We start from the raw sequence: 8,667 nt of genomic DNA, 5'->3' as shown, positions 1-8,667 counted from the left end.
GGGCCGAGAGGGGGAGGGTGCGACCAGGGGACGGTTAAGTGGGGTGTCTCTTCCAAAGCCTACCGGCTGGCAAACAAGGCCCAATGAAGAAAGGTTCTGCTACTCGAAGGCGGCCCGTACCCAGTTCGGCCCTGATGTCCGCATTGCCCTTGCTGCTCGGAGCTTCCAACTCGTCCCCATTAGGCCCTACGGGTCCCTAGCCTGGGAGTGGTACAGAGTGAGACCACTGAACCGTCACTACCGGGGGGGCGAGGGGGCGCGACTCCGGGGCCCTTCCCTTTTTGCCATAGACCTTATGGGACCCTTCACCCGATTGGGGCCCGGGGAGGCGAGGACGCGGACCTGGCAGGGACCACTTTGAGACCAGGGCTGTGTCTCTGAGTCCTAGAAATAAGGGAGGACTTCGGGTGTCGGCACGAGGCTTTGAGAAGGGACTGGAAGTCCGGCCTGTCCTCCCTGGAGAGGAGGATGAAGTGTGTGAGCAGGGAACAAAAGAGGGCTCACCCTGGGACGGAAGGCAAGGGCTGTGTTCCCACAGACCAGGACTCTAATCCTGAGCCTGATGGAGCCTTCCATCAGGAGAAACCTCAGGGAGTTTTCTCCCATATCTCACAAGATTGTTAGGATTTGAAAAGAGCATTCATCCAACGAATTTTAGAGGTCTGCTGTGTGCCAGGCTCTGCTTGGCTCTAGGGATTCCGTGATAGACCAGATGAACACAGTGCCTCTTCAGGGACTTTGTTGTTGTGGAGAAAACTGACAATAAAATAAACAAATAATAGGCAAGACTGGTTGAGTTTATATCACTATGATTTTGCTGTGAAGCAAGTGAAATAGAGTGATGGTGGGGTGATGCTAATTCACTGCGTGTGGTGGGATAAGACCTCCATGACAGGTAAGGAGAAGGGGTATTTTAGGCAGAGGGAACAGTCTTGGTGAGTTCAGAAACAAAGGTAAGAGTGGCTTCAGCAGAGTAGGCCATAGGAGAGCGACAGGAGATGAAAGCTGGGTGCAGCTCTTGTTAGGGCCCAATTACCCTTCTTCTCAAATCTGATGGGGGCATTTGAGTAGTTTTAAACAGAAAAGTGACAAGATATGGTTTATATTCTTTAAAAGATCAGTCTCTAGTAGGCAAGAGGCAAGGCAGGAAGGCCACTTAAGAGGAAAGGTTTGGGACTAGGATGGTAGGAGTGGAGGTGATGAAGCCGGTGGGGCAGTCACAAAAAGTCCAAGTTCATTATGGAGGTCACTCCCTCCACACACACACAAAGGATAGTATCTACACCACCGCCCCTAAAACGCAAAGGACAATATCTAACATATAGGAAGAGAAAATACATTTATTTCGTCCCAAGGGACCAGGCTGGGCTCAGTTCACATAAATTATTGCATGTGAACCCCACTATTCCAATCCTGGTTTAAAGGCCTCATCTCAGTTGCAGAGCTATTGCTGGGGGTTTGGGCCACTGCAGCACAACTTTACCTATTTTCAGATCTCTATACTTTTTTTTCCCATATTAGACAAAAACAACATTGGAAATCAGAGCTGAAGATAGGGTTCTACTAGTAAAGTCTCTGAAGAAGCTGGTGGAAAAGAAGAGGAAGCTGGTTGTTTTCATTCTGGGGCTTCAAGATTGGAAAAAATTCCAGTTCTTGACAGGCTGACCCAGGCTTTTTGGCCTCTGGGCCAAATGTGGAGTGTGGGACCTGGGGGCTCCCTTCCAGCTGATTTCATTCCCAGGCTCTGTATAGAAATACCAGACTCCTCCTATTCGCACCCCCTCTCTCTGTCTCCCTCCCTTCTTCCCTCTCTGTGTAGCCCTTTTCCCTGCATCATTCTTTTCAAACTCAACTTTTTGAAGGTGATTTAGATTCTTCCCTTTGGTTTCATTTTCTGAAGGAGACATGATTCATCCAACTATATATTCATTGCTGAATCAGAAACTTTCTTCTTCCTCTTCTTGTCTTTTTGAGATGAAGTAGGGTTCTTCCTTGGAAAAGGAAATGGCAACCCACTCCAGTGTTCTTGCCTGGAGAATCCCAGGGACAGGAGAGCCTGGTGGGCTGCCATCTCTGGGGTCGCACAGAGTCGGACATGACTGAAGCGACTTAGCAGCAGCAGCAGGGTTCTTCCTGGTGCTAACACCTCACTTTGGTGGTATATCTGGATGAGTGCTAGGAGGGGTGACTAAACTGAGAGTCACGAGAAGGGCTCAGAACTTGCACTTTAGGGCCTCCACCCCGAGATGGGAATATCCTTCTGCTCCAGCAGCCCAAGGTCAGGAGCCTTCTTTGTTTATCACCATTGCCTAGTATAAAGTTCTGGGCTCGCTGGGTTGCCCAATAGCCATTAACTGACTGGAGGCTATTTGGTTGCCTATATTTACCTGGGCTTGGAGGATGATGTTTCTGTGGTCAGGTTGTGCAAATTGGAGAGAAGATGTATAAACACAGCAAGGCTGTTTTTCCAAAGGCCAGTGCCCAGAAATAGCTCCTTGTTTTTCTGACCTATTCCCTTCCACTTTGACAGAAAACCACTGAGCAAATGATCAGTAATAAAATATAACTGAAAACAGTTGTATCCAGATGGGAGATTGATTTGCTAATGACAGCAAATTGCAGCCTTCTACCTGGACAAAAGACAGGACCAACCTCCAGCGCTTTGCTTTCTGGGGATTGGAGGTGACCTGTGAGTGGAATTAGCTGTACTTTCCATAGGAACATTCATTTTTCCAAGCCAGGTGGGCCCAGCCTGCAGCTCCAAGTCAGTGGTGTTTCTCAGATTTTGTTTAAAGCGCATTCAAAATGTCGTTTTTCAAGCACCAGTAAAGATACTTGTTTTCGTCCTATAAGTCTCCCACATACTCTAATGGAAGAGGATGACTTTGGGTATTGAAGAGATCTGGGTTGGACTGCCTTCTCTGTACATTAGCCATGGCCTTGGGCAAGTTTCTGCACTGTACAATGGAGGTAATCCTTTATTGGTAGGGCCAGTGTGATGCTGATAAGCAAGCTCCTTCACCCACCCTCATCCTGTGAAGTAGCGCCCGTCAGTACTTGTTTCTCTTCTCCCTAGCTCCCACCCTGGTCATACTTCTGTTGTGCCATTAACTTGTTCAGGAAAGGGCTTCCGGGACTTCCCTGGAAGTCTAGTGGTTTAGACACTGCACTCCCATGACAGCAGAGGGCACAGGGTCCATCCCTGGTCACGGAGCTAAGATCCTGCATGCTGTGTTGCATGGCCAAAAAAAGAAGAAGGAATTTCCAGCCCATCTGCATTTTTCCTACAGGCATGTGTCTGTGTCTGGACACATGGAGAGCCCATATGCAAGGGGCTAGGGAGAAGGAAATGGCAACCCACTCCAGTGTTCTTACCTGGAGAATCCCAGGGATGGGGGAGCCTGGTGGGCTGCCATCTAAGGAGTCGCACAGAGTTGGACACGACTGAAGCGACTTAGCAGCAGCAGCAACAGCAGGGAGAGTAATTGACAAGAAGTTGGAAAGTCCAACAGAACCACCAAAGAAAGATGTCAGAAATCAATGACAAGCAAGAAACCACTGATGACCAGTCTCTATTAGCCCATTTTCAGAGGAAAATGTTGACCCACTGGCCTTTGTCTCCTTGTCCTCTCTCTCCCAGCCTTCCCCGAAAAGCAGATACAAAATTGTCAAAGACCTAATGTGGAGGAGAGAGGGCAGCTGGTCTGTGTCATTTCCCAACCCAGTTCACCCCTGCTGGTGTAAGTTTACCAGGAATGTAAACTGAAATAGGGGCTTCCCTGGTGCCTGCAATGTGAGAGATCCAGGTTCAATCCCTGGGTAAGCAAGATTCCCTGGAAAAGGCAATGGCAACCCACTCTAGTATTCTGGCTAGAAAATTCCACTGGTAGAGTGAGCTTGGCAGGCTACAGTCCGTGGGGCTGCAAAGAGTAAGACAGGACGGAGAGACTTGACACTACTGCTACAGACTGCAGTGGAAACAAGTCTTCTTTCTTCTAACCTCATTCCTCCCTGGATAGTGGTACCTCCCAGTCAGGTACCCTGGGATTATAACAAATAACAATGGTGAGCTCATGCTGCGTGCTTACTGTTTGCCAGGTATCACAGTAAATACCATGTGCAGATTAGCATGTTAAAGTTGTGCAAGCCTCTGAGGGCCAGGCCACTGTTATCATCCTCATTCTTCAGGTGAAGAAACTGAGACTGCGATATTGTGTAACTTGCTCATGGGCTCGTAACTAGAGTGTGGTAGAATGTCAGGATTTGGATGTCAGCTGTTTGATCCCCACCCCCTGACCCTGCTACCAGCCTTCTGTTCCCTCTTTATCCCCACTCTGAGTGGCTCTCATCCCGCCTGTTCTCTGCAGCTAGGATCTCAGCTAGAGGTCCCCAAGGCTCTCTATGGTCCTGATCAATTTGCCTGAGCCTAGGTGCCAATGAGTTAATCTGATCATCCATTCTTTGCTAATGGGGGAATGCTAGCAGAAACTCTTCCCCACCTGGCCACCCCCCATACACCCTGGACATTCCTCACTCCTGCCAAGAACACAGGTCCATTTCCAAAGCAAGTGCTGTCTCATCTTAGAGACCATCTTTGTTTGCATCTTTGTTTACCACTTTATACCTTTCCTGGGACCCTTATCTCTTTCGAATGATAACTCATGTCTGTCTAGCACTTAATGGTCTACACCACTTTCCAATTTGCCTAGCCCAGCCCCCACTTCCTAGGCTTCTTAACCATTTTCTGTAGCCCAGGTGACAAGAGAGCATGCACTTTAGCATCCAAGGTCCACCACTTGCTAGACAAGTTACTGATTGACTTCTTCACTCCATTTTCTTATTGTGAAATGGGAGAATAATAGTGCTTGTTTCTCGTTGTGAGGGTTGAATGAAGTAAACACAGAGAGACACATAGAAAAACACACCAACACACATACACACACAGCAAGTAACTCATTAAGTGTTGGCTGTTGTTATCATTATTTCATTGAATCCCCAAACCCTGTGGGGAAAAAATCAAAGCAAATCAGTTCTTGTCACCAGTTTAACTCAGCTCTCTAAGCTCTCTGCTAGCTCTGTCAAGCTCTGATTCTACCGTGAATCACGGTTATTTATGGACACAACTTAGTTCTATGATGTAGCTACTCTGAAGGCCCAGCCCTTGTCAGAGGGCCTTGTATATAGGAGGCTGTCCCGCCAGGTTGGGAGTTAGCATGTAACAATAGTCCCTACCTCATCCAGGCGGTGGGAGGAACTAATGAGAAATTTCTGTAATATGCTTTTTAGTATAGTGCCTGGCACTGAGTAAGCTCCTAATAAACCAGAGTCACTATTGTTCCATCTTACAGTGAGGCTCCCAAACATGTTCCTTAAAAACATAGACTCTGCAACCATACTGTCTGGGTTCAACTTAGTGCTAATTCTATTAGACTCTAAGTTAATTAACCACCTGGGCCTCAGTTTCCTCATCTGTAAGATGGACATAATAACAGCATGTGCCTAAATGAGGTTGTTCCATAGATCAAATGAGTTAATATAATAAACACACTTAGATGTGTGCCTGTCACATGTTGGTATATGTAAGAGCTTTTCGTCACCATTTATAGATGAGGAGACCCAGGCTCAGAGACATCAAGCAGTAGTGGAGCTGGGATCCAAATCTAACTGAGGCTGTCTGAGACCAGAGCCTCACTCTTACTATTAGGATATGTTGCTGCCCCAGATGATCCATGTATATTTTAACAGGAGCCTTCTCCTGTGGTGGAGATGTCAAGAGTGGAGGAGAGTAAGCTGGCACCAGAGATCTCTGGGGTAAGGGAGATCACAGGATGCCCTCAAGTCAAGCCATAGAGGTGGCTTTTCCTCACCTGTGTCTGGCCATATGATTTTAGCGTTCTATCAAGTCTCAGACCCAGAAGGCCTAAAAATGGCACCACCCATGCAGACCTCTGACCCGGAATCTGCAGCAAAACTCTCATTATTGCACACTGATGTCACACTCAAAGATGGGCTCCTGACTTTTAACACAAAGAGGCCCTAGCCTTGAGGCATTTTCCATTTCTGAGGCATGATTCAGCCTAGGAGACAAGACCAGACAGACTTGTTCCAGAGGAAGGAGGCCTGGGTGGCGGATAGAGAGGGAGAAGAAAAACAAACAGGGCTTAGAGCTGAGCAAGTCTCACAGCTGCTGGGCTGCAGGGGGATGGAGCAGAAGCGAACAGAGGGAGCCTGCCTGCAGAGAACGGGGCGCCCACTGACCAATTTATCTTTCCTGAAGTCAAATGCATTGATTTAAATAGAAATCCAGCCTATGCTTCTAAAGCCCCAGAAAAACACTAATAACATTTCACAACTGTGAAGCACAATATGATTGCCAAAGCATTCCACATAAGTAAGCTCAATTTTAGCTGCTTGTTAAAATAATTTGTGTCTCTTATTACCAAGCATCAAGTGCTTATTGAGGAATACTAGGAAATGTTTTTAAATGTAAATCTTAAAATGTCAAGTATGAATATACTGCACCACTAGTAATAATATTTTCAGTAAATTTCTAACTACTTTTTTCCGAGCCTATGTACATACAGCGGTCATTTAAACAAAATTGAGAAGTACTACAGAGTTTTTTGTTTTTCTTTTTTCAATTTATTCAATCATGCCATGTGGCATGTGAGACCTTACCAGATCTGATCCCACAGACCAGAGATCAAACCCATGCCCCTTGCACTGGAAACACAGTCTTAACCACTGGACTGTCAGGGAAATCCCCAGAAAGCTTTAGATCTTTTCTTTCTCATGTAACGTAAAATCACGGGGATTTTCTAATGGTGCCAAACGTTTAGCTGTAACAATTCGTAATGACCGCATTTATCAATATAGACGTGCCACGTTTGCTGTAGCCACACCCTAATTCCTGGACATTCCAGATATTTACAAAAGTTGAACTCTTTAAATAACACTGCTGTGAACATCTGTTTACTTACATTTTTGTCTATATATCTGATTATGTCCTAATAGTAAATTTCTAGTAATGAAATTACTAACTTCAAGAATTTTAATATTTTTGAGTACATATAGCCAAATTACTCTTGAGAAAAATGTATTCAGTTTACCCTCTGACCAGCACCGTGTGACAATTACCTCTCACTCTCTGATTGAGCCAGTGAGTTAGGTAACAAGCATCTCATGTTACAAATGTGGAAGACTGGGATTCATACAACTGAAAGTCAAACTCTAGTGCCCTGGATTTGGTGCCAGGGATCTTCCCACTCCGCCTTCTAGACAAGACAAACTCTGAAAAAGATTTTCCTGAGTAATGGAGTTGTAGAAAATTTTATTTTTATATTCTCATTTATTGGTGAAAAATTTTTTTTAAATCTTCAGTTTCTTGACCTTATTTGTGCCATGGGCCCCTTTGGCAGCCTAGTTAAACCCCTGGGGCTTCCCTGGCGGTTCACTTCTAATGCAGGGGGCAAGGGTTTGATCCCTGGTCAAGGAACCAAGATTTCACATGCCGCAGGGCACGGCCAAAGAGAAACAAAGGAAAAAGCCTACCAGCCCCTTCTCAGAGTAATGTATGTATATGCATTTAACCCAGTTATATTAAATATAAAAGCAAAATGGTGATGGAGTAATGCTCCTTTATGTGCTCCTTCTAGAACTACATGGAAGGAGAGGTAGCCCATCAGGCGTCCTGAGTGTTCCTGTTCATTCTAGCTGAGTTTGCTCTTGGGATATCAGCAGCTTCAGTAGCGGGACACTTAGACAGCAGAGTAGCTTATTCCCTGCTTTCTCAAGAACTGCTGGGCCTTGGTTCTCAGTTCTTCTTATGTAACATAACTTACTACCTGTGCTCCAGTCACCTGGCCCTCTACATTGCGCCGTGGGAATTAGCCCTGAGGGAAACTGCACAGACATGCTGACACCCTCCCTACCCCTTTTAATATGAATAATGAAGTCTTACATCTGGGATCTACACGTTTTGTGTCTTCAGTCCTTATCCAGGAAACTGTAGCAAGCTGGCTGAGCTCATAGGGAGGGTAAAGTCTGAACACCTTCACAATTCTGACCCTACCATTCATTTCAAAGCAGAGTCGAGTGTAAATGATATGTCGAGGTGTATGCAACAGCTAGAAAGCAGATCAAGAATACGTGTAGTTTTTTACTGGTACAAAAGTCACTGTAGTTTATTGTATACATTCAGCTAAAGGTTTCGGAAAATGTCAGGTTTTTTTTTTTTTTCCTCATTCAAGTTCACAGATTTTTAGGAGAACTCTTGGCTGCTGCCAACACCTCAAAAGAAGACCAGAAAATCCTGTTGATCAAGCAAAGCAAGTCTAAGTTAATTTGATATTTACTGCAATAAGGGAGAGTAACACCTTGAAAGAGACTTGGTATAGTTACTAAGAGGATTTCAAGAAAGGGTGTTTACAGGGTGTGGAGGCCTAGGCTCAAGTGGTTTAAGGTGGTTTTTCAAAGCAAGAAACTGATGGGGATTGGGCACAGTTTATGACATTTAAGATAGCTTGGGATTTGCAGACACAGAGAAGCAGAGGTCTAGAAGCAAGTCTCCTTAAATAAACTTGGTCGTATATGTGAGCTCTTGGCCTGTGTGAGCGGTCTGTGGTCCTGACAGTCATCTGTCCTGTCCTAGATGAGGAAACTATTTGC

The sequence above is a fragment of the Ovis aries genome, chromosome 7 (genome assembly GCF_016772045.2).
Source record: "Ovis aries strain OAR_USU_Benz2616 breed Rambouillet chromosome 7, ARS-UI_Ramb_v3.0, whole genome shotgun sequence".
Taxonomy (NCBI): domain Eukaryota; kingdom Metazoa; phylum Chordata; class Mammalia; order Artiodactyla; family Bovidae; genus Ovis; species Ovis aries.
This window is presented reverse-complemented; position numbering follows the sequence as displayed.